Source organism: Scyliorhinus canicula, chromosome 13, assembly GCF_902713615.1.
Source record: "Scyliorhinus canicula chromosome 13, sScyCan1.1, whole genome shotgun sequence".
Classification (NCBI taxonomy): Eukaryota; Metazoa; Chordata; class Chondrichthyes; order Carcharhiniformes; family Scyliorhinidae; genus Scyliorhinus; species Scyliorhinus canicula.
The window spans coordinates 37,224,186-37,240,218 of record NC_052158.1 but is presented as its reverse complement, the minus strand read 5'-3'; the positions used below and the strand labels follow the sequence as shown (position 1 = coordinate 37,240,218).

Genomic DNA, 16,033 nt, shown 5'->3' with positions numbered 1-16,033 from the left:
AAATGTCTATCTGAAATCAATACTTGGATCCCTTTTACTTATTGTAATATTTTCCTTTACACCCTCTGTGTGTGTCTGTCTTGTTTGTCTAGAGGGTGGAGTGAGTTAAAGAGGGGGGACAGGAATTAGACAATAGTCACTAGTTGTATTTGTTGCCTATTCAATATTAGTTAGTTATTAATAAACATTAATTATGTATACATTTACAAACCTGGTGATTGGAATTGTTGGGCAGCCAAAGAGCAAAGGCTTCTTGTGTTTGATAAGAATTATTGGTTCATTTCAATTGTATTGTGCTCCAGGTCAAGTGGGGCTGGAATTGAACGCACACCAGCCAAGCTTATCATAACAACTCCTTGTGATTGTAAATACTTGCATTCTCTGATGAACGTTCGTCATCGTGCTAAAAGAAAGTTTTTCAATTTTTTGGCTAGAAAACATATTTTATTCATAAAAATTGCAAAACTACATTGCATAACAATTTTAATATGACATTACATATAGTGCAATGCTACTCAATTCCTTTCAGTACATTGCAAGAGAATATAAGTTACATAAACATACATACAATTACAGGTCATAGTTAAAATATTTGCTGATCATACTTAAATTTAAATTTCATTTCAAATATTCTCTGGTGTACACTGTCCCAAGAGTTTTAGACGGGTTCCAACCCCTCAGTAAGGCAGTATAGACCCTGTATAGACTGTGGTCTTACCCAACAACATTTTCTGGCAGTTGCCTCAAGGTTTAGCACAGCAGTATTTAACTTCAATAATTTTAGCTCATTCCTGAAATTGGTTTCCACCTACATAACATCACCCAACTGGGAGTTGTTCAAAGCTGGAAATCTGAAATGAAAACAAAATGGCTCATTTCATCCTTTACTATCAGGGATATTCCTCCTTTCCTGAGAAACACCAAAGTGTAAAAAAAACATTAGTGGGGGTTGTATCTACGCCACCAAACTGTACTGAAGTTGGGAATGGCATTAAACAGAAATTAAAGGTGCATACAATGAATGGAGATCTGTAATTAGGGGCAATTTTAATATGTATAGATTGCTCAGATCAAAATTTTCCCAGTCCCAGAGAGGAAGAATTCCCAAAGTATACAAAGAACAAAGAATATTACAGCACAGGAACAGGCCCTTCGACCCTCCCAGCCTGCGCCAATTCAGATCCTTTATCTAAACCTGTTGCCTATTTTCCAAGGTCTACTTCTCTCTGTTTCCCACCCGTTCATATATCTGTCCAGATGCATCTTAAATGATGTTATCGTGCCCGCCTCTACCACCTCCGCTGGCAAAGCATTCCAGGCACCCACCACCCTCTGCGTAAAAAACTTTCCACGCACATCTCCCTTAAACTTTTCCCCTCTCACATTGAAATTGTGACCCCTTGTAATTGACACCCCTACTCTTAGAAAAAACAGGACGGTATTCTGGAAAAATACATTGAGGAATAAACTGGAGAACATGCCACCTAGACTGGATATTGTGTAACAAGAAAGTAATCATTGGCAAACTAGTTGTGCTACCCCTTGGGGAAGAGCGTCCATTGTATGCCAGAACCTTTCATCAAGGTAGAGAATGTAGTTGATTATGAGACAAGGTTCCTTAATTTAAATAAAGGAAACTATAGTTATATGAGACATGAGTTGGTGAAGAAGAATTGTGAACTAATCCCAAAAGACGTGCTTTTAGGTGAATTGGACATTCTGAATTCTCCCTCAGTGTACCAAAACAGGTGCTGGAGTGTGGCGATTAGGGGATTTTCACAGTAATTTAATTGCAGTGTTAATGTAAGCCTACTTGTGACAATAATAAAGATTATTATTATTACATTACTTAAAGGGATGATGGTGGATATGCAATGGCAAACATTCAAGGAGCACATTGGTGAACTGCAACAATTGTTTGTCCCTGTCTGATGCAAAAGTAAAATGGGAAACATGGCCAAACCGTGGCTTAGACGTGAAATTAGAGATAGTATTAGATCCAAGGAAGAAGCATACAAATTGCCAAGAAAAACAGACCTGAGGACTGGGAGCAGTTAGAATTCAGCAGAGGAGGGCCAAGAGATTGATTAAGCAAAATAGAATAGTGCTTTTGGAAATCATAAAAACTGACTGCAAAAAGCTTCTATAGGTATGTGAAGGGAAAGATATTGGTCAAGACAAATGTAGGTTATACAGTTAAAAACAGAGGAATTGTTAATGGGCAAGAAAGAAATTGCTGGTCAATTAAATATTTACTTTAATTCTATCTTCACAAAGGAACACAAATAACAAACTAGAAATGTTGGGGAACACAGGGTTTAGTGAGATGGAGGAACTGAAGGAGATCAGTATAAGTAGGGAAATGGTTTTGGGGGAAATTGATGGGATTGAAGAATGATAAATCCCCAGGGTTTGATAAAATAGATCCCACGGTATTCATGGAAAAGGCCTTAGATATAGTGGATGCATTGGTGGTCACCTTGCAATATTCAATAGATGCTGGAACAGTTCCTTCAGATTGTGCGGGAGATAATGTAACCCCACAATTTTAAAAAGGTTGAGGGAAAACAGGGTTATAGACCAGTAAGCATGATGTTGGTAGTGGGGAAAGTGCAAGAATCCATTATCGAAGGTTATATTGCAGAGCACTTGGAAGGCAGTGACAGGATCAGACAGAGTCAACAAGAATCTACAAAAGGGAAATCACGCTTGAAATATCTACAAGAATGCTTTGAGGATGTAACTCATAGCATTGATGAAGGGAGGACAGTGGATGGGGTTTATTTGGACTTTCTAAAAGTCAAATATAAGAGATTAGCATGTAAATTAAAACACACGTGATTTGGGCTAGACTATTGAGACAGATAGAAAACTGGCTGTCAGACACGAAAGAAAGAGTAGGAATAAATTGCAGGTAGTAACTGGTGAGATGCTGCAGGTCTCCAGCTATTTACAATACACATCAATTATTTAAATGAGGAAATGGAATATCTCCAAACTTGCAGATGGCACATGTTGGGTGGAAGGGTGAGCTGTGAAGAGGATTCAGTGTGGATGTACAAGTTGAGTGAGTGAGCAAATGAATGGCAGATGTAGTATAACTTGATAAATGTGAGGTCATCCAGTTTTGTAGCAAAAATTGGAAGTCAGATTATTACCTGAATAACCATAAATTAAGAGAGTGGCTCTGCAATGGTAGCTCCATGTCCTTGCACACCTGTCACTGAAATAAGCAGGCAAGTACAACAGGTGATACATAAGGCAAATGGTATTTTAGCTTTCAAAGCGAGAGCATGAGTACAGGAGCAGGGATGTCTTGCTGCAATTGGTGAGGCTATATCTGACACATTGTGTGCAGTTTTGGTCTCCTTATCTGAGGAAGGATACTCTTGCTATAGAGGGAGTGCAGAGTTTACCAGACTGATTCCTGGGACAGCAGGCCTTATGTATGAGGAGAGATTGATTCGTTAGGATTTTATTCGCTGGAGATTTTGAAGAATGAAGGTGGATCTCATCGAAAACTATAAGGTTCTAACAGTGTTAGACAGGGTAGATGCAAGAAGGTTTTTCCCAATGGTAGGGGTGTCCAGAACCAGGAGTGATATTCTGAGGATACGGGATGGACCATATAGGACTGAGGTGAGAAAACATTTATTCACCCGTAGTGCTTGGACCATGGAATTCGCCATCACAGAAAGCACTTGAGGCCAAATCATTGTATGTTTACAAGAAGCAGTTAGATCTAGCACTTGGGGCAAAGGGAATCAAAGAATATGGGTCGGGTGGGGTGGGGAATGTTGAGATCAGTCTATTGAGTTGGATGATCAGACATGATCATAATGAATGATGAAGCAGATTAAAAGTGCCAATTGATCTCCCCCTGCTTCTATTTTCCATGTTTCTATAATAAAATACTCCTTCACTCCCATTTATCTTTACAAATGTACACAGAATTTAAGAATAGCACAACTTACAAAATAAGTCTTAAATATAACTTTCTCAGGAAATACCCAGTTCTGTGAACCAACAGCCAAATCGTCATCAGATGCACACCACTCTGACACCAAGGTACGGATGCCACCCAATCGAACATCTGTGGATTTTCCCACAAATCCCCCGAGATGTTTATTACACTGAGAGCCAACTAGCCTCTGGCATCCACAAACATATTTCCAAACGCATGTTTCTCAAGTCCACTCCTGAAAATACACAACTTAGAATCTTTTCCTACACAAAGCTTTCTCTCAATTGTTTTCAGGAAGCATCCATTTCTAGGATTTCCAACTCTCCTTTCAATATTTATCTGTCTTGAATTGCCACATGCATTCAAGCTTCCACACAATCTCTCAGATACCGATCCCCAATTAAGAGTACTGTCATTTCTCAGACGGTAGCAAGGACACCAACTGGATACCTGGCTTTTCCCTTGCCAATTTTACCCTGTGTGTACCTTCCACTTCTCTCTTTAACTTAAGTGAAAAGAATTCTGCTCAAATTCCAGTTCCTGTTTCCCTTTTAACTTCAATCTTCCTTGGCATCCCACTTTTCATAACTTTAGTTTCAGGAGCTTGTTTTCTTGCCCATTATGCCACTGTATTGTTTTTCTGTTTCTGGCAGAGCTGTGAGACCTGTTTCGCTCTTACAGCTAAGCTCCTTCTGCTCTGGGTTCAGTTAAACTGCACTCAGATGGTATTTCTATTTAAATGTGCCTCCAAACCTCACCCCATACACACTACGAAGCAACAGCTATTTATTCCACAAATTTTGGTTTAATTTTCATGTCATAAACGCTCTAAGCCGAACAGAGACACAGTTTGAAATGAAATCATAAACACCCATACACACAAACATAGATGTTGAGGGATCAAACAAAAGTTTTAACCCCTTCTTACACAGAAACACAAAATTAACCTCACAAATCTATATCTTCTTTCCAATAATCAACAATAAAAACATAGGTTATCCAAAATTATCTCTACTCCCTGACTCAATAAACAGTGCTGAAAATGTTCTGGCAAAAATCCATTCAATAGAAAAAACAAAAGCTCAGAAATAACATTGATTCCTGGTTTATTACGGAAAATAAGAATATGAATTTAAAAGAACAGGCTCATAATATAATGTAACATTATAATAATACTGAGTCTAAGGATAGAGTGTACCTTAGAAAACAGCAAAAGGCTAGCAAAAGTAATATAAAACCCAAAAACGATACAAAGAATAAACTAATCAGGAATATATTTCATATATTAATGTAATGCAATTGAAAAAATGTACTTATCTGACGTACAAAAAGGAACTGAGTAGCTAAATTAAATATTGATCCATTCAAGGCAGAGACAGTATAAATTGTCATGCTGGCTGTTTGTTTTCATTTTAGAATACACAAATTAAATACGCAATGAGAGAGCAACCAAGGGGTTAAGTAAAGTGAGTAACAAATAAATAATATCAATAGGGAAAATTGAGGAATTATAACCCAACAAATCCTGAGGACCTGATGCCCTACATCCAAGAGTTTGAAAACACATTGCGGCAGCACTTGATAAAGATCTGATCAGGCCCCAACCAGGGTCTTGTGTCCAGTTCAGGTACTTTGGAAAAATCTAAGAGGGTTCAGATTGGCTCCAAGAATGGCAGAAATGGTGGGGCCGGTTTTGTTTACAAGGTTAGGTTGGAAAAATGGGTGTGTTCTCCACGGAGCAAAGGAGATCAACGGCATATTGTAAAAAGTTGTAAAAGATTATGATTGGCTTGGATTAGATATTCAAGGAACACATTTTTCATACTGGTTGGTTGTCAAGAACCTGGACACAGATCTCAGATTTTGCACAAGAGGTGCAGAGGGAATGAGGCGAAGAATGTGTTTACATTGTGAGTGGTCATGGCCTGGAGATTTTTTTCCACACAGTAGTGGAAGCAGAAACAATTATTTCAAAAGGAAACTGGATGGGCAGTTGAAGGAAACAAAGTTGGAGATATATGGAGCTAGATTGGGAGAATGGGACTGACACCATGGGGAGCAGGCATGGACCTGATGAGTCGAATGGGCTTCCCCTCTTGGCCATCAATATGCAAGTTAAGGGCTTCTGGATTTGAGTAATGCATTTGCATGGACAGAGGAGAGGTTAGTGGACAGTAAATGAAGCGCAGTGATAAACAGCATTTTTAAGTTAGCAGGCTGTAACTCATGGAATTTCACAAGGATCACTGTTGGGATCTAAGCTATTTAGAATCCATACTCATGACTTAGACAAAAAGTCTGAGAGTGATGGATCCAAGTTTGCTGTTAGTACAAAGCTAGTTTGGAATGCAAGCCGTCAGGAGGGCACAGAAAGACAGAGGAGGGTTAATTGAATGGAAAAAGGGTCTGGATTCTCCGGGTTCCGGAGAATCGCTCATACGCGATTTATGTCGCGCAGCTGGGGGGCCATAGCCAGAGGCCTTGCCATCGATACTCCGCTCCCGACTGGCCGAGTTCGCTCCCGGCTGGCCGAGTTTGCGACGGTGTGTAACTAATGTGGTATGGCCGGTCGGGACGCTCGCGTGGCGCTTAGGAGTCAGTCCGCGGTCACCTTGGTGGGGGGCGGGGGGGGGGGTCAAGCACCGGGGGGGCCCTTATGTGGGCTGGGACAGCGATTGTGCTGGTCTGATGCAGCGGCATGTGGCCAATGGAGGGGGGCCTACATTATCCATGTTCAGAGTTCACCATGGCGCTTGGCGCTGCCGCTGGAGGCCGATGCCGTGTGTATAGACAAATTCGGAACCGGAAGTGCGGGCCAGTATCCGCAGCCAAAGCAGTGTCCCTACCAGCACCCTGCAGGAAACTGGGGAGTAACACGGCAGCGTTTTTACGTTGGCTTTGGGACATAGCCCCATTTTTTGAGAATCCAGCCCAAGGTATCAGATAGACAAGAATGTGGGGCACTGTGAGATAATTCACTTTGATTGTGAGAATAGAAAAGAAGAATATCTTCATTGAGGCATGAAACATGAAACGGTGATATTCAGAGCAACTTGAGTAAATGCACACAAGGGAAATAAAGTTAGCATACAGCTCCAGCAAGAAATGCAAAAGAAAAATGTCATGCTGTCCTTTATAGTAGGAGGGCAAGAATAAGGACAAATTACACTGAGGAGTTCACACCTGAAACACTTGGCCCAGATTTGGTCTGCATTATTGAAGAAACAAAATTTTCCCTGGAGGTGCTAGATCAGAGTTTCACGAGAGTAAGAGGTTTGTCCTTTGATGAGATACTTAGTCAATCGGGTTTAAACGTTCCGGAGCTTTTACGAATGAGAGGTTATCCCATTAAAACCTATACATTCTGACAGTCACCAACGACTGTTTCTCCTGTTTAGGAAATCTAGAAAGTGAGTTCACAGTCTCAGGGAAAGTGGACATTCATTTAGGATTGAGGGTTTTGAATTACCATCTTTAAACACCCTTCAGGTTAATATGATCCGGTTTTTGATCACTTGGATTCAAGGGATACTGGGAGCAGGCGAAAAAATGGAGTTGAGACAAAAGATCAGGAATGGTCACATTGAATCACGGATCAGGCTCAAGAGGCCAGATTACACCTGCTCTTTATGTTACATTCACTGAACCACTGTGATTCATGTCTTTCATAGATTGTCACTCAGCTTTCCGAGTGAAAAATCTGAAAAGTCTGAAGTGAAAAAGCAGCAAGCTAACAATGAAACTTAGTAGAAGTCACTCTCAGTACTTTGAATGGCAAGGCAAGTGTGTTTGCATGAGAGAGGAGGAAAATGTGTTTATATGAGAGAAGCGGGGTGGCGAGTGTGGCCACATGTGCCTGTATGAGAGAGTGGATGACTTTATCCATATGAGAGAGAGGGAGGTGAATGTGTCTGTATGAGAGAGCAGGAAGCGAGATGTCTGTATGGGAGAGACGGGGGGCGTGTGTATCTGTATGAGAGAGGGGGAAACGTTTGTCTGTATGAAAGGGGCAGGTTTATCCATATTAGAGAGAGGAAGGCGAGTGTGTCTGAAAGAGAGAGTGGGGGGGGGGGGGGGTGAGTGTGTCTGTATGAAAGTGAGGTGGCCCCGTCTGTCTGTCTATATGAGAGAGGGGGCACGTGTTTCTATGAGAGAGGGGTTGCGTGTGTTTGTATGAGGGGTGAGTTTGACCACATGAGTGAGGGAGGTGAGCGTGTCTGTATGAGAGAGGGGAATGTGCATGTCTGTATGAGAGAAGGGGGCGTGTGTGTCTGTATGAGAGAGGGTGTGTGTGTGTCTGTATGAGAGAGGGGGAAAGGTGAGTCCGTATGAAAAAGGGGCGCGCATATGACATTATGAGAGAGTGGGGGGGGGGGGGGGGGGGGGTGTCTGTATGAAAGGGGGGGATGAGTGCATCTGTATGAGAGCGGGGGCAAATGTATCTGTATAAGATGGGGGGCAGGTGTTTTTGTCTGAGAGAAAGAGGGGTGATGTGTTTGTATGAGAGAGGGACAGGGCGACTAGGGCGGTGGGTGCGTTTGTATGAGGAGTGGCAAATGAATATGTACGAGAGAACACCCCAAGTGTGTTTGTACGAGAGACAGAGAGGGGAGAATGTGTTTGCATGAGAGAGAGGGGGACGAGTGTGTTTTCAGAAGAGAGGGGGGCAGCACGGTGGCGCAGTGGGTAGCATTGCTGCCTCATGGCGCTGAGGTCCCAGGTTCGATCCCGGCTCTGGGTCACTGTCCATGTGGAGTTTGCACATTCTCCTCGTCTTTGCGTGGGTTTCGCCCCCACAACCAAAAGATGTGCATGGTAGGTGGCTTGGCCGCTAATTGCTCCTTAAATGGAAAAAAGAAATACTACGGTATATATAGAAGAAAAAAGAGAGAGAGGGGTGAGTATGTTTGTAGGAGAGAGAGGGGTGAGTGTGTTTGTATCAGAGAGAGGGTCAAATGTGTCTGTATGGGTGTGAGGGGCGGTGTGTTCATATGAGAGAGAGAGAAAAGTGTACGAGTTTGCATGAACATAGAACATAGAACAGTACAGCACAGAACAGGCCCTTCGGCCCTCAATGTTGTGCCGAGCCATGATCACCCTACTCAAAACTACGTATCCACCCTATACCCGTAACCCAACAACCCCCTCCTTAACCTTACTTTTTATTAGGACACTACGGGCAATTTAGCATGGCCAATCCACCTAACCCGCACATCTTTGGACTGTGGGAGGAAACCGGAGCACCCGGAGGAAACCCACGCACACAGGGGGAGGACGTGCAGACTCCACACAGACAGTGACCCAGCCGGGAATCGAACCTGGGACCCTGGAGCTGCGAAGCATTTATGCTAACCACCATGCTACCCTGCTGCCCTAAGGCATGAGAGAGAGGCATGAATGTGTTTGCATGAGTGTGCGTTGGGTTCGTTTTCATGAGAGCGGGGGGGCAGTTGTTTTTGTTTGAGAGAAAGAGGGGTGATGTATTTGTAGGAGAGAGAGGTGGAAACATTGTGTTTGTAGAAGAGAGAGGGGCCCCTATGTTTGGAGGAGAGAGGGAGGGATGAGTGAGTTTCCATGATAAAGGGAGGGGCGAATGTTTTTGTAGGAGAAAGGTGGGCGAATATGTTTGTGTGAGAGAAAGGGGATGCGGGTGCATCCCAATGAGAGCAAGGGTGCGCGTGTGTCTGTCTGAGAGAGCGGCAAGTGTGTCTGTATGAGAGCATGGGGTGGGGGGGGGGGGGTATGGTTTTGTCTGAGGTAGAGTGTTTCAATGAGAGTGGGAGACAGAATGACAGAGCGTTTGTATGGGGGAGGGGTAAGAGCATTTAATTTAAGAGCCTTTATTGTCACAAGTAGGCTTACATTGACACTGCAATGAAGTTACTGTGAAAAGCCCCAAGTCGCCACATTCCGGCACCTGTTCGGATACACAGAGGGAGAATTCAGAATTCTCAGTTGGCAGGGGAATTGAACCCACACTGTTGGCCTTGACCTGCATCACAAACCAGCTGTCTAGCCCACTGAGCTTAACCAGCCCTCCCAGATAGGGAAGGGCGAGATCATTTCTATGAGAGAGGGATGGGTGACGGCATTTGAATGAGTGAGAGGAGTGCAACTGCACTTGTATGAGAGGGTTGAGAGTGTGTGTATGATTAAGAGAGGCGCGAGTGTGTTTGTGTGAGAGAGGTGCGAGTGCATTTGTTTCTGCTTTTATAAATTTAGAGTACCCAATTCATTTTTTTCCAATTAAGGGGCAATTTAGCAATGCCAATCCACCTAGCTTGCACATTTTTGGGTTGTGGGGGCAAAACCCACCCAAACACGGGAGATCAGTGTTTGTTTGTTCTTAGAACAAATTGAAGGGATTTATCTTTTTAGAATGAGTTTGTTTCAGTAGAAGTGTCTTTGAATGAGCTGTATTAGATTGTTCAAAGTTTATTTTTTAAATATTGGTTTCAAAGAGGTCTACTATGGGCAGCACAAGTGGATAGCACTGTGGCTTCACAGCGCCAGGGTGCCACGTTCAATTTCCCGCTGGGTCACTGTCTGTGCACAGTCTGCACGTTCTCCGTTTCCTCCAGTTTCCTCCCACAGTTCAAAGACGTGCAGGTTCGGTAGATTGGCCATGATAAATTGCCCTTAGTGACCAAAATGGTTAGGAGGGGTTGTTGGGTTACCGGGATAGGATGGAAGTGAGGTTACAGGGATAGGGTGCAGACTCAATTGGCCGAATGGCCTCCTTCTGTATGTATGTTCTAAGCTATGTTCTATGCTAATGTACAAACTCCACACGGACAGTGACCCAGTCAGAAACGAACCTGGGACATTGGCACCGTGAGGCAGCAGGGCTAACTGTGCCACCATGCTGCCCCGTACATTTTTGTGAGAGAGGAGGCGCGAGTGAATTTGTATGAGAGAGGTGCGAGTGCTATTGCATGAGGTTGAGATGCGTGGGTGCTATTGTATGAGGGTGAGAGGTGGGAGTGCTATTCTATGAGAGGGAGAGAAGCGACTGCCTTTGAAAGACAGAGTGGTGAGTTTATGTGCAGGAGAGAGAGGAGCGAGTGTCTATGTATGAGTGAGTGGTGAGTGCGTTTGTATAAGAAAGAGGGGCAAGTGCGTTTGTATGAGAGAGGGGGCGTGTGTTTGTATGAGAGAAAAATGGCATGTGTTTGTATGAGAGACAGGGTGTGTGTTTATATGAGAGATAGAGGGGCGAGTGTTTGTATGAGAGAGTGGTGTGTACATTTATATGAGTGGGTGTGTGTGTTTGTATGAGAGATGTGGTGAGTGTTTGGGAGGTGTTTGTGAGGGAGAAAGATGAGCCTGTGTCCCAAACGAGAATCAACTTCTCAGATCACTCCTCCCATTAAAAAAACAAAAGGTAAGAATTCAGTATTTTTTGCAGCAAGAGGCCTTCTTAGTTATTCCCAGGTTACCAATTCCTGAATTTTGTAGTACTTCCAGGGGTTAATGCTCAGTGCCATGGGAGGGTGGCCTGCTCTGAGGTTAGTGTGGTGGCCACATAGCTGGCAACTGTATTTGTGACTCTATGCCTCTTCCTACTTCCATATTTCTGTTTAGATGTAGCTAGAAAATATGTTTTTACAATTGATTTCTGAATTCGCACCAATTTCATGGCCAAAGAATAACTGCCATTTCCGGATACTTTTTGGATATCAGTAGGGGTCTCATGGCTCAAATTGTTTGGGAAAACCTGCTCTAGACCACAAGTCATCAGAAATACATCCAGTCGATCAGATTCCTCACAGAGACACCACCCAGTTTGTTGTCAATCAAAAATACCCAACCAACCAAATCCAGTCCCACCAAAACCATGCCCACTCCAAGCAAACATGCATCCAGCCATTCAGACCCAAATCTGAGAGGCAATCCACATTTCATTGTCAAGAAACAGCACTCAAGCAATGCTCATGCCCTGCCTGTATATCACAGTGAAATCACACCCAGTCAATAAAATCCAAACCCAGAGACACCACCACACATGTTAACAATCAAACTCAGTCCCTCACACACTGCTTAATTTCCCTGCTGTCAATTAAACCCCACATGACAGAAAGACAATATTGGGCATCCTTCAACGTCAACTAAACACAGCCATTCAATTCGGGAGAATTTGTGCTGGTCGGAGAAGAGGCAGGGTGAGCTTTGTGGGGGAGAGGTGGGGCGGGGCCAATGGGGAAGCAGTGTGGCCGAGGTGGTAGGCAGAGCAGGTCAGAGGGGAAAGGGAGGAATGATATGGGGATTATGTTGCTGCTAATTTTTCTTTGGACCCATTACATACGTGAGCCATTACAATATTCTGGAAAATCTGTCTTCCATGCCCAGATCCTATCTACTCGCGTACATTAGGAAACCGTGATTATTTAAGTCAAACTGGAACTCTGATCCCAGCGTGACTATTTTAATGGTCCTGATTTCCCGCAGATATTTTTTGCAACTGCTCAGTGGAGTTTGTTTAAAATGGTGATCTGTGGAATGGGCAGAGTGATGACTCACCACCCATCTTCTTGCTCCATGTCACAGCAATCCAAATGTCTTCTTTCTCCTATAGTGTTCCAGACTCGAGACTCCTGCATCTGCATTGTCTAATATTCAGAGCCCTCTGACTCCACCATTGCTGAGGGATCAATGCTATCGTAATGAACCAGCACTGATAAATTGTTGTTAACCAGGAATTGGAGTCATTGATTCATACGGATATCAGAGCGAGTGAAATCCTGAAAAATAGAGATTCCAGAGCATGAAACCCAAAACACCAACTTCACAGAAAAAGATCCATCAAAGCATTAACCTGCACAAACCATCTCCAGAGGCAACAAACTGAAACAAACTTACAAAGTGCCAAAATCAGGTCATGCCCCAGAGTCCATACACCAACCCAAATAAATAAACCATAACACAACTTAGAGCTTCTGTAAATAAACCCCAACAGAAAACAGCTCCTGTAAATAAACCACATCACAACATAAACATCCTGCAAATAAACCTCAATGCAAAACAGAGCTCCTGTAAATAAACCTCAACACAGTGCTCCTATAAATAAACCTCAACACAGTGCTGCTGTAAATAAACGTCAACAGTGCTCCTGTAAATAAACCTCAACACAGTGCTCCTGTAAATAAACCTCAACACAGTGCTCCTGTAAATAAACCTCAACACAGTGCTCCTGTAAATAAACCTCAACACAGTGCTCCTGTAAATAAATCTCAACAGTGCTCCTGTAAATAAATCTCAACACAGTGCTCCTGTAAATAAATCTCAACACAGTGCTCCTGTAAATAAACCTCAACACATAACAGAACTCCTGTAAATAAACCTCAACACAGAGCTCCTGTAAATAAACCTCAACACAGTGCTCCTGTAAATAAACCTCAACACAGTGCTCCTGTAAATAAACCTCAACACAGTGCTCCTGTAAATAAACCTCAACACAGTGCTCCTGTAAATAAATCTCAACAGTGCTCCTGTAAATAAATCTCAACACAGTGCTCCTGTAAATAAATCTCAACACAGTGCTCCTGTAAATAAACCTCAACACATAACAGAACTCCTGTAAATAAACCTCAACACAGAGCTCCTGTAAATAAACCTCAACACAGTGCTCCTGTAAATAAACCTCAACACAGTGCTCCTGTAAATAAATCTCAACAGTGCTCCTGTAAATAAATCTCAACACAGTGCTCCTGTAAATAAACCTCAACACATAAAGAGCTCCTGTAAATAAACCTCAACAAAAACAGTTCCTGTAAATAAACTTCAACACAAAAGCGAGCTCCTGTAAATAAACATCAACACAGAGCTCCTGTAAATAAATCTCAACACAGAACTCCTGTAAATAAACCTCAACACAGAGCTCCTGTAAATAAATCTCAACACAGAACTCCTGTAAATAAACCTCAACACAGAGCTCCTGTAAATAAATCTCAACACAGAACTCTTGTAAATAAACCTCAATACAGAGCTCTTGTAAATAAACTTCAATACAGAGCTCTTGTAAATAAACTTCAATACAGAGCTCTTGTGATTAAACTTCAACAGAGCTCCTGTAAGTAATCCTCAATACAAAACAGAGCTCCTGTAAATACACCTCAATACAACACATAGGTCCTGTAAATAAACCTCACCACAACATAACGATCCTGCCAATAAAGGCAGGGAAATGAAGTTATAATGTACATCAGCCTCGAGCTAATTCGCTGGCCAAACAGGCCCGTGGAAACCAATACTCTACCCCTTAATTTATTCCAACCCCACCCCATCCCCAGATACCTCTTCTGCAGCCCATGTCACCATCCCCCAGTTCCCAAATGTCTTCCTCTACTATCCAGTCTCACTACCCAGCTTGTTTCAAGTAGATGTTAATACTCCAGTATCCAGCTTGGCACAGAGGGTCTGAGACCCTGTTACTAGGGGAACAAGGATTAATTGTCGAATTATTGAAGGATTGCAGCACAACTGGAGGCAATTTGGCCCATCGTACCTCGTCTTTAGTCTTATCCCCAGCGGCACGATGATGCAGTGGTTCGCACTGCTGCCTCAGCGCCGAGGACCCGGGTTTGGTCCTGGCCCCAGGTCACTGCCCGTGTGCAGTTTGTGCATTCTCCCCATGTTTGGGTGGGTCTCACCCCCACAACGTAAAGATGTGCAGGGTAGGTGAATTGGCCATGCTAAATTTCCCCTTAATTGGAAAAAAAATCTCAGTCTTCTACCTGTAACTATGATTACATTTAAAAAGTGCTTGAAATTGATGTGGTGAAACTGCGATGGAATCCACAGTTCTCAGAGTCTGCGAGAATGGTGCTGATGGGTTGCCAGCACTGGGAGTCCAGGAGGGCTGCCAGATTAGGTTCCCTTTGGGGGAAGGGTGGAGGGAAAGAAACTGCTTGCAGATGCGTTGAGTACGCACAACTTAGACTGCTGAGGGCTCACAAACCATAGGACCCCAAGCATCCACACGCACGGATGTGATCCCAGCTGGCATAAAGCTGGAACCACATGAGCTGTTTTTTTAAGGAGAAACAGTTGCTGGTGCAGTTTAAAAAGGGAATAAGGCTGGGAATAAGAAAAACAATTGCTACCTTTGTTTCATTGCTTTAAAGTAATTAAATGACTAGAGTGAGCCATCTAACAAAGAGTGATGTATGCAGAGCTGAGAAGGCTCTTGCAAATGTGATATTTTGTTGTGGACTGTAACCATGGATTAGGATTGAGTGGAATCTGATGTCAGATGAGAATTAGTGGCTAATTCCTTGCAGGAAATGAGCTGGAATACTTTCCGAGAAAGATCAGAGTCCGAAAGGACATTGTGGCTGATATTGGCCTCTGAATATGCTGAGTGGACTGTCTGAGTTTTAACTTGATTATATATTTCATTTAATATCTAATTTTTAATACCTATTCACTTGATTGCCTGTTAATACAAGTTAAAGTTGTTTTTGGTTGATTGTTAAAGTAGAAGTTTGAATTTGAAATCTTGGCATTTCCTCAATGTTGTACAGTAAATTTGGTTCTTATGATCAGTTGATCACCCCTGGGACTATAAAATGAACTGAAATGCCCTGGACAGTGAGGCAGAAAGGCAGGATAGCTACATGTCAGCCAATGCAAACTAAGTGGACAGAATGGTCTTATTCCATGCTGTAAATCTCTGTATGTGTTATGAAAACAGGTGATCCAAAGATTAGATAAAGTGTTGGGTTATATGGATGGTCTTAAGCCAGGAGACAATTAGGGAGGAAATCAAAGCGATTATTAGATTGATAGCTGAAAACACTACAGCCAAAGGGTGGAGCAAAAAAAAATTGAGGATGCAAAGGAATCTTGTATTGGTAGAGTGCAGAGAGTTTGGAGGAATTGTTTGCAGAGATATGGGAGATACAAGATCATGAAAGGAATGGGAATTTTGGGATTAGAATACTAAAATTGAGGTATTGTGGAACTTGGAGCCAATGTATTAACAGTTGCAGACACTTATGGTTCTTTGCCCACTGAATGAAAACAAGACAGTGATGCCTCAGAGAAGCAGTCAGGATCACAGAAGTAGTT

The 16,033-nt window shown here is 42.8% G+C and overlaps 1 long non-coding RNA gene across 3 annotated transcripts in view; it reads right to left on the bottom strand.

The window, feature by feature from the left end:
* Nucleotides 1–422: 422 nt before the first annotated feature.
* Nucleotides 423–16,033, bottom strand: part of LOC119975937 — a 35,675-nt gene continuing 20,064 nt past the window's right edge. For all 3 annotated transcript variants that reach the window (XR_005462832.1, XR_005462834.1, XR_005462833.1), the window contains 2 exons: nucleotides 12,485–12,705; nucleotides 423–851 (listed from right to left, as the gene is read on the bottom strand). This is a non-coding gene — a long non-coding RNA (uncharacterized LOC119975937). The remainder of the gene's footprint in view (nucleotides 852–12,484; nucleotides 12,706–16,033) is intronic.